At 39.7% G+C, this 15,868-nt stretch overlaps 1 long non-coding RNA gene across 1 annotated transcript; it reads right to left on the reverse strand.

Moving 5' to 3' along the window:
* Positions 1-1,596: 1,596 nt before the first annotated feature.
* Positions 1,597-15,818, reverse strand: LOC106963985 (uncharacterized). The gene is made up of 3 exons (XR_001428302.1): positions 15,022-15,818; positions 1,984-2,084; positions 1,597-1,699 (listed from the first exon to the last, which is right to left on the reverse strand). It is a non-coding gene; the product is annotated as an uncharacterized LOC106963985 (long non-coding RNA).
* Positions 15,819-15,868: the final 50 nt, after the last annotated feature.

A 15,868-nucleotide genomic window follows, 5' to 3' on the forward strand; every position in this document is an offset into this window, starting at 1 on the left:
GTGTAATTACTCCATTTTCAGTTTCTCATCTTTGCTCTTGCTACTTTGATTACTGCTTTAGTAAAATTTGTAGTCTGGTTAATAGAAATAAATATTTTATCCTAAGCGTCGCACTGAGCATGACTGCACTTTGTGCAGCTACCTGTGCTGCAGCGCCAACTCTACCGAGCAACAGGAGCAAGCAGTAAGCATGCTGCATGGTTTTGTTTCTTGGTTTTTATATCCGGCAGAGTGAGGGTCTCGGCCACCTGCAGAGCAGCTCCACGTCCCTGGAGAAGTGCACACTGCCTAACTCAGGGTGTTCCTATACAGAGCAGATTTGTATTTTACCTCCCTGCCAGGCTGCACGGTGCATCTTCAAGGGGAAATCATTGAATGGGACAGACACATACGTTCCTTATAAATGGCCTGGAAATGCTTGTTCTCCTGGCACTGAAACATTTCCAACTTTTTCTGAAGGGTCACCATGTATTAGTCCAGAGAGACAACACGACTGTGGTGGCATACATAAACCGACAAGGGGGTCCAACATCTGCATATGCTGGTCCACAAGCTGGTCACTCATGTCCCAGGAGTGTCGAACCGGGGAGCGGACCTTCTCTCCAGGTAGCCGTTTGTTTTTCAGGCAAAAGGTCACCTTGTGTGTCAAAGCAGTGACTTTCACATTGGATAGTTGGTGCAATTGCTTTAGCTTACACCTCTAAGGGACAACAGGGTCCTGAGGGCCTTCGTGCCCACTCTGCACGAGCACTGACCACCTCGTGGGTCCAATTCAGAGGAATTTCCATCCAGGAGATCTGTGCCGCAACTCAACCGCTGGCTCAGTCAGTGCTCAGCTTGGCATCAAGCACCCGTCAATGACTTATTTTGTAAGCAGTCGGTCTTGGGTCTGGAGTCAGGATTTTCCCGTGAGAGACACAAAACGAATGTTATGAAAAATAACTTTAGTTCACTTTTGTAACCTCCTTGCTCATTCGTAGCGAGGAAGAGGGTGTGAGTTTTTGAATTTTCTGCCAGCCCTATATCTATGTGCCACCCCCAGGCACTGACAGACTAATCCCCAGCCAATCAGGGCCGGTGGCGTGTAATCCGATCTTCTGATGAGGTCACACCCAGGACGTTTGTTGTGACTTCTTTAAGCTTCTCTACAGTGTTTAGTGGGATGACAGTTGCTCAGGATAGGTCACAGGGTCAAAAACATGCTATTAAGGATGAGACTGAACATTTTGATTTCTTGTTCATCCACAAGAAACCATCAACTATTTTGCAGAAAGTAGTTAAAGGATCCTGTCGGAGGACCCTGAAATCTGCAGGACTTGGGCAATTATTACAACGGTGATTTCTTTTTGTCTATAAAAATGATTTCTGCATACATCAAATATATATTATTGTAAAAACAAATCACAACTTAATAACGAAATTGTGAGTTTTTGTTATTATAATGACATAGAAGTCATTACTAAAAAAACCCAGCTCCACCGAGGGGATAGTGGCCCCATGGCCCTAAGCGGCTGACGTCGAGCTTCGCGTTGCGCTCCACGATACTGCGGACATCGAGACTAATCTGGACAGCACAACACGCACCCAACGGAGAACCGCTGCTCCTCTCCAGCATGTTTTATTCAGAAATGACATCATGCTGCTGCAAGACTTCTGGATCACTCCTCAGTGAAGGTCATGTGGTGGGGAGAGATACAAACTAAAAGAGAAAAAAAACAAGTAGTGATGAACGGCTGAAGCCTCTCGACGTGTTTTTATTTACAGCTTAGTATTTCTTATTTGCTGCTTTTCTCCGAGCTCGATCCAGAAATGTTCTCGCACATTCTGTGTCCTCCCACACACGTGCTGAGCGCGCACGCTCTACCACCAAACAGCCACCAGCTTCCTGCACGGACTCGCACAATGTTGATGCACATGCCGAGTTGCCCCACAGAAACTCTCGGTGCCGTCTGAAATCTTCCAAACCGCTTTCCGCCCACCCACCTCCTGTCTGCATCCTCTTCTGAAGAGTCCAGTAAGGCTTCATTTGCTCACTTTTCCCAATTCGAGCTCGTCTTCTTGATTTACGGCGCCGACGTCGCATCCTGTGGAGAACAATGCCAGGTTAATCTGTGTATCTCCACTTGGCAAAAGGTGAGGGGGAGAAGATGGGGTTCTGAAAGGATTATAAAGACGACTGTTTTCCCTATTCTGACTTTCTTTTCTGTTTGTTAAGTCAAAGAAATACGGCAAGACAACAAACATGAGCAGGTGCAGGTGAGAAAATACAATAATTTGTGACCTGTGTCACACCACAGGCATGAAATGTTTTTATGCTTAATTCTGATAGGTCAACCATCTGCAGGAACCCCGTGTTGTAGCGAGAGAGGGGGGGGGGGGGATTCACAGTACAATACATGTTCTCTACAGTTCAACTTGGTGGGGTTAGGTCTTTCAGTCATGTACTATTTCTTTATGAACATGCTGTACGTGGGTCATGGAAAATTATATTGAAGGCCATGGAGAGTCATGGAAAAGTCAGTTTTTTTCTCTAAATACCAGTGGGAAACCCTGTAGTAGAAATGCTCTCCTGAACACGCTGGACCATAAAATGGTGTAACAAAAGTCTAATTTTTCACTTGGAATAAATGTTCTGTACAACTAACTAAAAGCTAAAGTAAAACCAGCCTGCTTAGGATAAAAGCTGCTTGCCGTCAAGTCGTTTTTCGTCTTACGCCATTTCAACGCTCTCGTGCTTTCAGGCAGTCTCCCACACTGAAGCGTTTAATTCCTAAATAACTCCACCTGGACTTTTCTAATCTCTCCTCTCAGCTGCTCCACTATCTGCCCTTCACCATCTGCCATTCATTTGAATGAATACTACAGGTAGTTAGCCTGCAGTTTTGTTTATCTCCGTCTGAAAATATGCCACAGGTCCTTTGGATTTTGTCTCCAAATCTGAGCGCTCTGGGGGAGATGCTATCAGGACATAAAACCGCCATCTGCTGCTCTCTTCAACACAGAGTTCATCACAACCTCGCTAGCAGAACTGGTTGGGTTTTTTTTTTTTTAGTCACAAAACATTAACTAGAATATACATCAGTCAACTGTGGAAATTAAACAATCAAGGAAGTTCTTGAAAGATCAATTTGCGACAACAAAAGCAGGCAAATCTGATTTTTAATTTTAGAAATTGTCACACACAAAGCAGAGAATTTTACCGTCATGTAAAGGCATCCAGTCAGAACGGAGAAGCTTTCGTCGTCACTTTTTCTGCTCATGCATCTTAACCACATGCATCAAACTGCAGGCCAGGGGGCCGAATACGGCCCACCGTAACTTTTTATGTGGCCCTCTAAACTCCACACAAGGCAACAGTTATATGCTTAAATAATTAAATGTAGCAGTTTTTATCTGTATGCAGCCAAATTACAACAATGTGAAAAGCTGTTCGGTACTATTTAACTTTAAGCAGTGCTTATTAAATATTTATTCATATTTTAACGGTTTGTTAATGGGTGGTTTTATCGGTATGTTCTGCCACAACCGATCTTCTGAGGACATCCGTGATCCTGACGGCCGAAACGGAAAGAGTTCGAACACCATCCATCTAAACGGGTGTTTTCTTCACCTGCTGCTCCCCAACATCATTATTGCCCCGGCCGGCACTCATAGCAACACAGACGATAATCACACCCTAGTTTAGCCCGGCGGCCGGGTAAAGATGACAAAAATCTTCATCACACGGGCTTTGCAGTCAAACACACGATAGTGTGAACAAGGAGGTTTAAATCTAGATTGACTAGCGCCAATGTTTTCCTGGGGACCTGGAGCTACTCAGACTCGCCTGCATAATTGTTTTTCTGCTTTTGGAACTGACAAGTGACACAGCAAGGTATCAAAATAAAAGAGAAAATGCATCTTGGTGCACCATCTGGCATCTACAGTCTGCAGACCGACGTCTGAATGATTTGTTTGAAACGCTGCATCCCCTCAGCAGACGTTTTAGTTTGCGTTCTGCTGCTGCAGATGCTTTACACCGACTCCTGTCCTCGTCCTACACAGTAAGCATCTCTGCTTAAAAAACAAGAAGATAATGTTCATCAGCAACATTTTTATAGAAAATTTTAAATATATAGGCATAACAGTGTCATCTCATTGCTTCTTTTAGAGGATTCTTAAGGACATTACAGTACTAGATGGTGTTTGGTTTGGATATTCCAATATAAAAAAGGAAAAAAGAAAGACCTTAAATCCTCAAAGTTTCTCAAAGCGTTTGAGTTTCAGTCATCTGTTTAACAGGCTTCAGTCTCATGTATCACTTTAATCTTTTGCCCGTCGCATTTTAATATAAGTTTATTCGTTTGCCCGTCTAGAACCTACTTTTCCAAAAGCAACACGTAAAAAACCTGCAGCAACAGAAACGTTCCTCCTGGTTTAGGCTCAGTGTCAAGTATTTAAAGATTAAAAAAGACAAACTTCCAGTTGCACAGCGATGGGGAATGAAATTACATTTGTGTTATAAGCTGAACATTCATCAGTGAAGGAGAACGCATGAGCAGCAGAAAAATTAATCTATCCAGCATGTCTGCGTTTCTATTGATGTGATGCCACGAGGTGAAAATGGGTGGATGCTGAAGGAACAGCAGGTTTAAAGAAAATCACCTAAAGAAAAGAAGCCCTTTGATTCCATATGAATCAAGGACACTTATTCTTTTCTTTTTTTAATAAATACACTTTCTCTGCTGTTGTCCCTCAGGACTTTACCACTGAAATGTGTGTGTGTCTGTGTGCGGCCACCTGCTGGGCCTCGTGTGGAAAGCACACTGGGATTTTGGCATAAATACTTTAGGGTGTGTTTGATAAGCCTGGCCTACGGAGAGAAAACACACCAAAATAACAATGCAGAGGGGGATTTACTGTCGAAAGAGGAAAAATAACGTCAGGAGACAAAGGCAGGGGAAAAATAAAAATATTGTATATGGTATAGATTTAGCTGATTGCGTGTCTTTCGACCATGTTGCTCTTTTGTCGTCACGTAACATTCGAAAAGTCAGAATTATAAATGTTTACATATGTCGGTTTACCCAAGACAAACACTTTCCCCCTTCAATATTTAATATTTTTGTGGTATTTTGATGTGTTCTTTCATTAAATAAAACAATCATCTTCAGCAGGATGTTTTAAAATCCATCAATTCACATCCAACCCCTTTGACAACCAATGATTCTCATTAATATTCCATCACCTGCTCACCAGTCAGACCTGCTATTGAGATGCATCAGATGTAAACAGAGAAGCCTACAGATTATTACTGACTCCTGCCATTAGAAATCACACCTGTATGATTAGATTACAGCTTATTTGCATGTAAATACATTTATTTTCACATGCGGGCGAACATAAACAGGACAACATCACAGGCGCAGTTGAAACCAAAGATGTAATAAAAACTAAAATTAGAATTTGTTTTTGTCTCAGTGACATTAAATCAGGCCAAACTGTCCCGGTTTGCTTCAGGTGGTGTTACCAAAATGTGTTTATTAGTTCAGCATCACATTTTTGTCAATCGTGTTTAGAATTTTAAATCCTGCAGCCGACTTTATACATAAAAAATATAAGTTCAGTCCATTTACAAACCCTTCGTCATCACTGATTCGGCTTACCACTTTAACCCTTTCATGCATGAATTAGGATCCCTTTGTGTCAGGATTTTTTTTCCATTTTTTTTTAATTTTTTTAAGGCAAAAAAAAGGAAGGAAAAAAAAAAAAAAAAAAAAAAAAAATATATATATATATATATATATATTATATATATATAATATATTTATATATATATAATATATATAAATATATTATATTTCTCACCACCCAGAGTTGGGGCGGGACAAAGGCAGCTTGATACCACCTTTAAACCGTTGGGTAGTAAGCTAACGGAGTTGCTATCCATTTCAGAGACCCGTGTTGCTTCAACATATCCAAGTCGTTCCTTGTGAAAGCAAAACTCCTGCGCAGCATGACACTACTGCCACCGTGCTTCACAGTCGGGATGGGGTTGCAAGCTTCCCCAATGTAACGGTCAGCGTTACATCCAAGAACTTCAACTTTAGTTTTTTTCAGAACATGGCTCAAAAAGTAAAAACTTCAAGCCCAACTGAACTAAAACTGAAAATAAAAGCTTGTGTGCCTTTTTATGCAATGCAAATAAACAGTGGTGGTGTGTCCAAGTTGTGCCAGAAAAAAAAAAAAAAAAAAAAAAATTCAGTGCCGCCTCATTCAACAACAATCTAAAGTGCATGTGGTTCAGATCCATACGAATAGAAAAGCGACGCAGCAGCAGTAGCGCCGTTTGCATAACATCTTTTTATGCTGCAGAAATGCAACTCAGATATGCAACAACACTGTGTCAGGGGCATTAGTTTCTGAATGACTCAGTGGTGAGATGTAAATGTTAGTGTAATTTATGATTTAGAGTAATTAGAGGCCCTTCAAGTGTCTGTTCTACTCCGCTAATCACGGCTCAATTATGTGTAGAAAATATAACGATCTGTTTTATTGTTGCAAGAAGGGATTAGAAATCCTGCCTTGTCGACGCAAAGCTTATGTAATGTTCAAAAGAGGGGTATACACATGCATGTGAAATATAAATATATAAACAACAATTAAATGAAGTAGGCAAAGACAAAAGCCTCAATTTACTTGAATAAATCGGGAGTTCCCCCTCGATTTCAGTCTATATGAGTCCTAAAGATGGATGGATAGCTGTGTGTGCATGAGCGTGTGTGTGTTTTGGAGGAGGGGGTCTTACTGAATAATTCAACTCTTCTGTCCAAATTCTGTGGTGAAGCCAGCCAGAAAGAGGACAACATGCAGTGTGTGTGTGTGTGTGTGTGTGTGTGTGTGTGTGTGTGTGTGTAAAAGAGAGAGAGGTCAGAAATGTTAGAGGGGGGAGGATTTAAATGGGATTTTTTTTTTGCCTTTGCTATAAGGAGGTGGAGTAGAGATGGCACTGAAAGTGGGTCAAGGAAATGGGTGAAGGTGAGTGTATCCCTCAATAACACACGCACACACACACACTTTTACTGAAGGTCTGCAGAAAGCCCAAAATGATGGAGATCACCTCGTTCAGGGAGTTTTATTTATTCATGGTGTGAGAAACTAAAAAAAGTGACGCATGTTTGTGCAGTCCGTCTTTTTTTTTGTTTGTTTTTTTACTCCCACAGACTTGACAACCATTTCGGAAAAAAAAAAAAAAAAAAGACTCAAGCAGAATTTCCAGATTGGAAACAAACTTGTCAAGACTACAAGCTAAAACTCCTCCGTGGGCGTTTGTGCATCTTTGGACCGGATTGTGCGACGCACCATCCATAAAAACGCCTGCAGCTCTTTTCCATGGGAATTATTTTTTTTGTACGTGTATCTGCAGAGATCAGCGGCGGAGGTTGGTGTTTACCCGTGTCGTGATTCAAATGTGCTGTCATGACGCCGAGCGCAGAGATGAGCGAGGGGCCCACGGGAGACCTGGAGAAGTATTGTGATGCCTCGGAAAAAGTTGTTTTCACACCTTGAAGCCTCCCTGCAGCCGGATGAGCCTCGAGAGACCCCGAGATTACAAAGGCGTCTGCGACAAACGATTTACGACAAACGTACGAGTGATCAATCTGTGCGGCAAGTTAGGAAATATGGCATTACTGATAGACACAATTTATGAGTTGTGTTTTAATCACAGCTTGATCCCCGCCTTCTACCCCCGCCAACTCAGGATCGGATGATAAAGCTGAATAAACCGTAAAGGAAATAGCAGGTATGGGAAAAGGTTGGCGTGGTAGAAAAACTGAGGTGTCTCAGAGTCCACAAATGAAATGCCTTTAAAAACAACAAATCCTAAAAAAAACATTTGAGGAAATACAAACTCCATCAGATTTGAACCTCAAGCAATGACAGGACATAAAACATGTTCTGATGTTAACAACAGATTTTTCTGCATAAGGATTTTCAGTCCGTTTGCAAACTGGATTCTCTGTGGATTCTGCTTTTGCAGCAAGGTTTCCCCCAGAAAATCTGCAAAGTCCAGTGGTTGAGTGCCAGGGCAGTCATTCGTCCAGCGACCCGTCATGTTTTTGAGTTAAAGTTTTTTAAAGTTGACAGGAAATTTAAAAATATCACTCGATAATCATGTGTTATTAAAAGATTGGAAGATTAATACCTGAACACCAACAATAAAACCTCAAGAAATGCAAACATTTTAATAAGTAAGCAATGCTCAGCCTGGTTGGGGCTCAAGTAAAGCCTGGTGGACCGCCAGGCTTAAAATACACTGAGGAAAACCCTGTTTTGTGGCTTTTATCAAAGTTATCATGCAGTCATCTGCATATAATTGATGGAGGGGTAAATGTAGCACTGCCGCAAGGATGAACTAGAGTTACTGACATCTATAGCTCTCTCATATCTTGGTGGACTTTTTTTCCCTACGTTGTCACATGAGGAGGCAGTAGGACTGCGCGAGTCCGTTAAACTGAAAATTAACTTAAAAAGCTGTGAATCAAATGACTGAATTATCTCTTATTATATGCCATAGAGGGCTGGTAACGAGACTTTAGTGTTTTTTATTTTGGGTTGAATCTAAAATGTGCAGAACAGTAAGGCTTGAGAACTGGAGACACTGATAAAATTATTTTACTATATAAAAACCTATGAATTAAAAATAATTTTTAAAAAAAAGACAATTGGGAAAAAAAGTAAATTAACCATCCAAATTTACCTAAAACCAGAAAAATTTAAAATAATTTAATGTCAGAGCGAAAACGAAAGGATGTCTATTTATGTAAAAATCTCGGTTCAATAGGTTGCACACTAGTTTTTATAACGAGTCATAATAGGTTCTGCATAACAGGATATTTATCCTACACAGTATTAGATTCTTAAAAATGACACATTGAAGTTGAGCTTCTCTGTCAAATAGCTTTGGTTATTTAGAACGATTTGGGGAGGAAAAACAACCCTTTTAAATCTCGTCCGAGGCGTCTGGCGGTCTGCAGTGACGGTGGGTTCAGGCTGCGGGTGCAGCAGGGAGACGACAGGTTCTCTGTGAATGAAATGTGACAACGTTGCAACCTTGAATGTGGCTCGGCTGCTTCTCACATACACCGACGCCTTGAAATCTTCTCAACGTTTCCCGGAGGAGGCGAATGTGGGAATGCAAATGTCCCAGTGTCAGTCAAATCAGATCCGATCACGGCAGCTCCCCGCAAAACCGTTTAGTCAATACGAGACGCAAAGCCAAACGCACGTGGTGCTGATATCTGGACGGGGAAACGCCAACATAAATGTTTAATTTGTAACGTTCTTAGCTTCTTTTTGAAGCGTCTGATTATTTCGAGCTACAGGTTAAAAGTATGTGTCCTTTTGGAAAGCACTTGTTTGAAAATATCTCAACCCAGAACTCATCTGAATGACAACCTGCAAAAAAAGATTAAATAAAAACACTTAAATATTCTGATTGACAGCACTTCATTTTAGAAAAAGAGAAAAAAAAAAAAAAAACTTCTTTTTGAGCTCATCCCAAATGATAGTTTTGAACAAAATGATCAGAGGAAGTGTTTTGGTGCCTAATTTACACTTTAAATGGTCATTAAGCTAATTAGTCTCCAGGATTTTCTAATTAATAATCCTTAGCCTTTTGTTTTCCTGGGGTATGAGCAGAACAACATGGAGGCTAATGTCATCTGACCGCAGGTGGACACACATTTATCTGTCTTGACACCAGGCACAGCAAACAGCATGAAGGGTTAAACAACATTTCCAAAGCCCATTGAAAAACATCTGCAGCAAAGAGTGGAAATCTGAAGCGTTTAAGCCTTCCTGAAAAATCAGGTCAAATGAGACAAAGATTGAGCTTTCGGCAGCAAACACTCCATAAGGTGTAACGAGGGTGAATTGGTGAGAAAGCAACTCATGCCTGGTGTGGGGGAAAGTATGGTAGAGGACCTGGTATGCTGTGGGCAAGTTTCTGACGTTTGAGTCACCAAGGTTAGAGCGGTAAAAGATGGTAGTTTATGTTGGTTATGTGCTGTAAATGTTTTGCAGGTAAAAGTGACTTTAGGAGATGTCCATTTTTTTGTAAAATTAAATTATTTAAGTTGTATATTTAAGTTGTACATTTACAAATTTTCTTCAAGATATTTATAAGAGCACAATCGGTGCAAAAATCTCTGTTTTAAATTCTCTAAATATCACAAACACAATTAAGAGAATATAAACAGATATTTAATATATTATTTCTGTCTAGCTAGAAGCATAAAACAGTAAGTTTTTTTTTTCAGGAAGCAGAAGTATAAAAACAGATATAAGTAGTAAAATGTTTAAGTTGTTGTAGATGAATAAATCATATTCCTAAATGGTTTATATATTCTTTTAAGTCTTTGTTATTATTAAAATTGTATTGTGTAGCATAGGTTTTTGGTGAAGAGCTCATTTGCAATGGATGTAAATAGAAAATACAAACATGCCTTTGGTAGTTAATCGTCATTTTTGTTTATGTGTAATAGTGAAATTTGCTTTTTACTTGCAGTACCTTTGCACTGATCCTGCTGCTAGAGAGGATATGTATAAAGCTTCTTGTGAAGCTTCGCAGAAGAGTCGGGATCTCCTGGGCCAAAAAGACCTCCAGAAGAAAGCTCTCGACAAAAATAAGTGAATTTTTTGTTGGAAGGGGTCAGCAAATTAAAGAGACAGCGGAAAGACACAAAGGAAGAACTGGAAATTAAGTTTTTTTTTCTTTCAAACGGTGTATGATTTTTTTCTTGATTTTACAAATCAATTATGATAACTGATTTAGTTGTAAAAAAAAAAACAAATACAAAAAAACCCTTTAAATATTGAAAAAATAATGCCAATTACAAATATTTTGGAGATATAAAACAATGATTGTGTAAATCAAAAATTGGTTTCTTTATGGTATAACTTGGGTTGTTTTCACATCTGATAGTCAGATAGACCTGGTTTGATTGGGGACCAGAAATGTAACATCCGTTATATTTTTTAGCTGCTGCAGTTTGTATTCATGTTGCACTTTGTCAAAACAGCCAAACGATTTGAACAACCCGTTTCCTCCCTCATCTGTGGTGGTGCTGTATTTAAGAGCTACTGAAGGAAATGACACCAAATCTCTGAAGAAGACCAGTGCAAGTTCGTTGTTCACCAAATTTAAACAAAAATGGAGCCATGTCAGATTTTAGAGGTCATCTGATTTATCCATTGATATACTTTACTGGTTTAGACATGATCTGTTACCTGCTAACGCTAGCTACGTTCCTGCAGGCTCCATTACTACGTGGCGAGTTTGTCCACAAAAGCAGGCTGTTCCAATGCTCAATGAGCAGGAATCTGTGACAAAAAATAATTGTAGTTAACTTATTTCCTAACCCAATTTCTATAAAATGTGCGTTAAATTAAAATTTGGGGAAATTTCTCATGTTTTCATATGCAAAATATGTTATTTCCTTTGGATATAAATCGAAAGTTACTGCAAGGTAGACTTCTTCAGTGATTGCTTCCTGTTGACTCTCCCCTTCTGTCAAAGAAAAATGAAGGTTTCACAATAAATTGTAAGCTTTTAATTAAAAAAACGAGCAAAGAATTTCTCAAGAGGGACATTTAGGGGAGAAGGTTTAAAAGAAAACAATTGCTCATTACTAGAGATGTTGTAAATAATCACCCAGATTTGGATTAGCATTACTGGCTAAATGTGATTTTATATTGGCTCAGTCCCTGAGAGAAATATACTTTTGTTCTAATGGGCCTTTTGTTTTGATGTTCAATGAAAATGTAACAAATTGCAAACAATTTTCAGTGCGGCACGAAGAGCTTGTTTTGCATTGGCTGGTAAATCCTGGACCTGTAGACTAAAACAAAAACGTCACAATTTGTGTATTAACAAGTTGATGTATTAAAGGAAACAACTTATAATTGGATATAATTATCAAGAACAACCAAAACAGCAATAGCAATGGAAATGATTTCAACTATTATAACACTGAGGATTTGGTTACTGCAGAAAGTGGCTGGTGCTTCGTCCCGTTTCCCCATCGGCCGCGTGGAAATACTTTAGAAAAATACTTACTGAGGCAAAGACCATCTTGTAATTTTTTATCAACTTTTCAGAGAATAAAATCTGACAATCTACTATAAAGGTATTGGTGGGTTTGCCCCGTCGTCGTACCGTGGTAGATTTTCCCACTGACCATGGCTCAAGTGGAAACATCTCATACGTTTGACAGCTGACAAAACTCATCCTGCTCATCCGAGGCCACTGAAGGCCTCTGTGAAACCTCAGATACATCAGCAGGAGATGTATTAAGAGTTATTCTGGGGCATGTTCTACACGTTTTCAGATAATATGTAAATCACAAATTCACTTTGAACATATGTCAATATTTCTCTCCACTCCTTTTGAAAATACTATTTTAAAACACAAACTGAAACACTATGAGACACACATTGATCTGAGCCACAGTCAACCTCCAAAACGTTACGTTCACTAAATCACTCTTCTTTATTTCAAATAAATTTAGAATCACCGTGATTTTACTAAATAAGACAAAGATTCACCACAAAGAAGTATTTAAAGGAGGGTCGTCCTTATTTAAACTCTACATAGCCAACTTCTGGGAAGATTAAACTTCAGAAATGTTTTGCTCGTAATGTTTTAGGTCTATTTAAAAGCTTCCTCTCCTCAGGCGGCGTCTCAGAATCCAGACGTCCCAGAGAAACGAGCCTCAGCGTTGCCTGACATTTTTTCCCAGGCTCGTCTATTCATTTCCTCTCCTTTTGGATTTCAATAAAATCGTTTCGCTCTAGGTTTGAAATGAAAGTCGAAGGGACACGGTGGCAACACATATCTGTGTGTGGAGCGGGGGTATGAATTTTTGAACAAAATGAACCAGAAACTCTACTACAGGTTTCCATACATAGAAAAAAAAATAAATATTTTATATTGTGACAACCGTTTTTATTTTTGTGGGACTCTGTAATCGCTGCTCATCTTGAACCACTTGGTGGTTGATCTGCACCATTTCCAGTTTTCTGAAACTTGCAAATAAGTTTAAGTTTTGCCACAGTGTGGTGTGTGTGTGACGCTCGTTCCGTGTTTTCTGTTAAAGTTTCGATCAACCGCCCGACTGCTTCCCGATCCAGCCATCAGTATAAATTCAATTCTTTGCTCTTTTGTCAAACGCATCTTCTTTGGTATCTGGAATCTAAAAGAAATCTACATTTTTCATTCTCCTATGTATGAAAACTTCTGGCCCACCATGTAGAATACTATTATTACATATAAGAAGTTAAGACACTTTACTGAGTGAAAAAACAAAACAGGATTTGGCCACATGCAGCCCTGGAAAGTCATCTTTTTGTACACCTACCTATAAATTAGTAACATAAAATACAAAACCATCCTCATCTAACTCCTAATTAATTTCCCACCGACATGTCAACACAAAGCAGCAGTGAGTTGAGCCCAGATTTGAGAGCTTTGCATCAGTTTCTCCTCGGAGTTTCCCCCCACTGTGGCTCGGTTTGTGTGACAGTGACAAATGGCAGCAGCGTGTTGGGTCCATCAGCAAAGTGGCAGCTGCTCGGCGTGGCTGATAATAGCCAACAACAACTTTAAAATGACTTGTAATTATGTTGAGCTTTTCATATTTTGGGGTCGTGGGTTTGTCGCGCGGCGAGATGTGTGTGTGTGTGTCACGTTAACGTCATCACGTCTCTGATGAGCAGCGAGGCCCGGAGCACGCTCTGCCCGGGCAGCAGCCGTCAGCGCCGGCTCTAATTCAATTTCGGTCAAATTTGCTCCCGCGATCTGGTCCTTATGTTGGCGCTTTTGTTTTGTCTTCGGAGCTGAAAGCGGCTTTAAGTGCTGTAATTGAACTCGTGTGCGAACTGGGCGAGCGCAACTCATCGTTCAGAATAATGATTTTGTTCTGGGGTTTTTTTTTTTTGTTTTTTTTTCTTCTGATGGTCTCATAGGATGAGGCGGCTGCAGGGAGGAGCGGTGACGTACGGGGATGATTAAAGTTGGAAAACCGTGTGACGGTGAAAACACACCTGGCCAAGTCGAACACGCCCCGAAGCCAGGTTTCTGTTTACTCACACGGCGATTAGAAAGGTAATCTGGACATTCATCTTAATTTTTAACTTTATGGATGATTTTTTTTTTCTTTTTTCAAAATAAAGCAAAACGTTTTTGTTCTGTAGAAGTTAGAAAAAGAGTTTACCAGATTGATTAAAGTGCAGTGTGATGTTATAATACCTTTGCTTAAAAGCAGATTTCATGGTTTTAGAATAAAGGGAAGCTGCTCTCAGTGAAATATGACACAACATAAGTGCACACAAATCCTTATTTTATTTTATATTCCGATTGCTTGTGGCAGTTTCCAAAACTTAACTTTCTTTAAAAGTGTTGGAACAAGCAGCCGAGCTAAAATGTCTACACTTTAATCAACAGCCTTGTGCGGCATTAATAATGTGACTAATTCCTACAAATTCAACTTAAAAACAAACTGTTGGCAGGGAAATGAGTCTGTTAAACCAAATCTTTGAACTCTTCTTTGGCAATATTCTATCAACAGCTGACATCTTTATATACATTTGATCACCTTATCTTGCAAAAGTAAAAGCAGATTAAAGGATATTTCCTAACTAAAGGCTTCTTCCAGTAACACGAGGACTCCGACCTCAATGAGAAACAAACTGCATTATGAAGCCAACATACTTCCATTTAAATATAAGAATAGGTTGACTTTGTCTATCAAGCTTTAACAGTGGTCTCTTTTTGAAGTCCTCATGTTAGTAGATATCCATCCAATTTGGAATTAAAGTGGAAGCTGTTCCTTAAACTGGTTGCAATTCCTTTTGAATTGACAAATGTTTGCGGTTTGTCACATTTGCAGTTTAAAGGACCCACATGCAGAGCAAGACTTTAGTGAAAATGGAGACCTCTAAGAAAAAAACAAACAAAATTAAAATAAATAGTGAACTCACAGAAATAATGCAGGACAAAGACCAAGGACGCAAACAGAGTGACAGACGAATCCAGAAGCAAAGGGTGAAAATCCAGATTGTGAGGTGAGTGATTGCTGACAAGAGGCAGGTGGTTGATTACTAACAGGGTGCAGCTGTGGGAGAAGACAAGCAGGTAGACTGAGGGAAGACAAGCAATTAACACTCAGAGCTGAACAGAAACTCAAGCAAAGAGCAACAACGCCGGTCCAACAGAACAAAATCCAAAAGCACAAAGAGCAGAAAGCAAAAATTATCTACGAAAGTGTACACAGAGGAATGTGTACACTATGGCAAGACTTTCTGACAATTATAAATGCAGGGAGTTGAACAGAGTATGGCAAGACCTGAACTGATCTAATGAAACGTCAAGAAAAATGATCAAAATGCAAATTTTTTTTTTAGAAAAGACCAACTTACATCAGCTAAATGTTGCCTGGCAATAGCAGCTGTGTTTTTGTGTAAACATAAGAGGATAAAGACGTACATGGAAAAACAAAGATGCATGCAGTAATTACTGCTGGTGATTTTAACAAAGTATCTTTATGTGTGGAAGCCTCTGGTCGCCTTTTCAGAGAGCCACGTTTTTAATAGGCTCTGCAAACAAAGTCGTTCTTTCTAAAGCAAACTGCGTTTCAAATATGATTATTTAAGAATAATTTTAGAGCAGCAGAACCCCAACAGGATTATTAAAACCGGAAACATCCCAGTCCTTCCGGTTTACGCCTGGATGCAAAGACTCCGGATGTATATTTTCACAAACCACTTTCACATCATAAAAACTTACAGCTGTAGCTATTATCAATGTTTTTTTGTTTTTTTTCCTAGA

The sequence above is a fragment of the Poecilia latipinna genome, unplaced genomic scaffold, assembly GCF_001443285.1.
Source record: "Poecilia latipinna isolate Pla-1442-1.1 unplaced genomic scaffold, P_latipinna-1.0 Scaffold1610, whole genome shotgun sequence".
Classification (NCBI taxonomy): Eukaryota; Metazoa; Chordata; class Actinopteri; order Cyprinodontiformes; family Poeciliidae; genus Poecilia; species Poecilia latipinna.